The following is a 2,894-nucleotide window of genomic DNA, read 5'->3' on the forward strand; positions in this document are numbered from 1 at the left end:
AAGAAAAATTTCCAGGATGTTGACTTTCAAGTTTTGTGCCTGAGGTTCTTCTAGAAATATCTGGGTTGCATTTCCCGACGACGAAATTGACAAAACCAAGGAATAGACGAAAATTTTTAGCTTTATTGGCAAACAATACATGTGGGGTCATATTTCAATCTCAAAGGTGTCTCAGTCAGACGTTAAAGATCGTTGTCATTAATTTCGTCCGGCTTTATCGCGTCGTCTTCACCGTGAGATGGATTTGCCATACTTTCGGTCTTTGAATTTGCCCATCTTTTGTACTACATGACCAGCATGGCCTACAAAATTACAAGGTAATACAGTTGGCAAAAAAGGTACTAGAATACATAGTAACATTACAGAGGGCTTGAGCCTAATATGCAAGATTTCATCAATAGATGGTTGCTAAAATATAAAATAAAATCAACTATAAAATTAAGATTTAATCCTTGTGATTTACCCAACATGTAATTTGCATAATCAATCAACTCTTAAAGAAATCCGCACAATCATTCTGCATAGAAATCCCAGTACTATTTAAGCTCTTTAAAATGTTTCTTTACCTGCAATGCAACAAATACGAGCAGTAGGACAACCACGATTCCCGAAACCACGTAAAGCGCCAACATTTTAATTCTGGTTCGGCCAGACGCTGTGAAGGTACGCCGCTTTTTCTGTATATCTTAAACCAGAAGCGGTTGATTAAATGTTAACTAATGTCAATTAGCAAAACCTTAATAAAAACATTGCAAAAATGGATGGAAGCATATAGGCTTGACAGGAACATACTGGACTGTGTTTGCTCCATTACTATCAAAGGTTACGGAAATCCCCAATGAAACGTGGTATTTTTGATGAATGAAACGCAAATTAAACTCAAGGATTCCTTTATTGCAGAAACATTTGTACGAACCGAATATGTTTTCGCAAGTTGCGTTGACAGCGCATCCGATATTTCCTTGCTGGCACTCGTTAACATCTGTTTAAAAAACAAAAAGCAAAAATATCTGAAATAATGCCAACCAACGAGACAGCATACTGTTTGTTGATTGGAACTTTTAACATGAGCTTTCGTAAACATCTTACCGATAGTTTTGAAAAGCATCGAATGACATAAAATACCATATGCAGCTTCCTTCTTTGACTTCGCCTACGCAAACTGTTTGCTTAAAATATCTCATGTGAAGTTAATTAGAAGACATTGCTGGATAACAATTATTTAACGTAACGTTTGCCAAATATATCACTATTAACCCATTTCAGCAGCTCTTACACGAAACGACCAAAAAGCGTTTGAGAGCAGCTGCAAAATTTTAGCTTGTTCTAGGTCTAGAATAAAGTTTCACATAAAATGTGTATTTGAAAATTGTTATTTTTGTTAGGCCGATCTCTGATTAAAACCAATTTGACATATTAAATAAGCAAATACATAGACTTGATGTACAAAAAAATATCATCTCGTGGTATTGTAGCGCAAAAGAATTTGCCCACTTGTTCCGTTTCATTTTCAAGTTGCACGCTTTGTTATATCACGTATTCTTTTTCGCCACGTTCTTTTTCACCTTTTGTTATTTCACCTTCCACCTGTTCATTTAAATGTTTTGTGTTGATTTATATTTTTATTTACGAAGTGTCTCGAACGCACCAGTCACCGCACGTTGATTTTACATCGCAGCGCTAGCTCCCTTCCTCTCACGTGACACGGTTGGGCCAATGACGGGGAAGACAAAAGATAAACCGGGCTAACACGAGCCTCTAAGAGAAAATCGCGACACAGACCGTTTTTGGCAGATTGTGATTCGTCTGTGGTATTTTTAGAGTTTTTATGAACAAGATTGAATTGAATTGTTTAACCGTTGTGCTGGAACAGGCTTGTGGTTGGCCGTTAATGCAGCGTCCTGAGGACCTTGGAAAGCGTTTATTTAAGAAGCGTAACAGTATCTCTGAAATAAGATAAGGAAGATAAGAAAATCATCTCAAACATAACACGTGACATGATTCACGATTTCAAGTCCAAAAATGCAGAGCAACACAAAATTTATATGCTTAAAGTAAGTTATATTACAACATGAGAACTACTGTATTCTCAATTTTAGTTAACTTTAATTTTGAAAGCCATCATAGTTACTGACATCGAAATGCGATCGCACTTTTTACTATTTTTTGTTTTGCTGATATAGCAAATTATTTTGGGAATGTTATAAAAACAATATTTTTGAACAGGTAGACTCAAAGTTTCAAAAAGAATGTTTTTGGAGTTAATTAACGTAAATTCGCATGCGTCGTTGTTTCAGGACAGAAAACAATGTAAATAAAAAAAATGTAAAAGATAAAAAACAATGTAAATTCGCATGCGTCAAATGTCAATCGGTTACACGCTTTTCGTCGCAACTCTTATAGATTATTGCAGTTGTATAGTTTTGTGGTGGCTTCTCGTTCGTTCGTTCTTTTGACTCTTGCGTATTTCGCAGTTCTACCTTCCCACGATGTTGGTTCACATTTTTCAATACATCCTGATGAAGGTTGCTGTATGACAACGGAAACGCCGGAAAAAACAAGTAAGGTGTTTTGTATTGTCAGAAGAGCTTTTCAGAATTGTCAATATGCGTGGTAGTGTGGTTTAATCTAAACATTGACAAGTCATATGCAATGTAATTTTAAACCACAGCCGCGGGCAATGCAAAATGCCGACGAAATGGGCACTCCTCGGCCTATGTTCACTGTGGGTATCGGGTTGCCCTCGCTACTTATTGCATCTCACACGATTTATCATCTATCAATACATTTTGATAGACTTTTAAGTCACGGCGGAGAACACAGCTAAGACATCGAATGAAATTGACATAGGATACACGTCCGTTTCCTTTAGATTGCACATTTGGTTTATGGCG

The sequence above is a fragment of the Ascidia mentula genome, chromosome 7 (genome assembly GCF_947561715.1).
Source record: "Ascidia mentula chromosome 7, kaAscMent1.1, whole genome shotgun sequence".
NCBI lineage: Eukaryota > Metazoa > Chordata > Ascidiacea > Phlebobranchia > Ascidiidae > Ascidia > Ascidia mentula.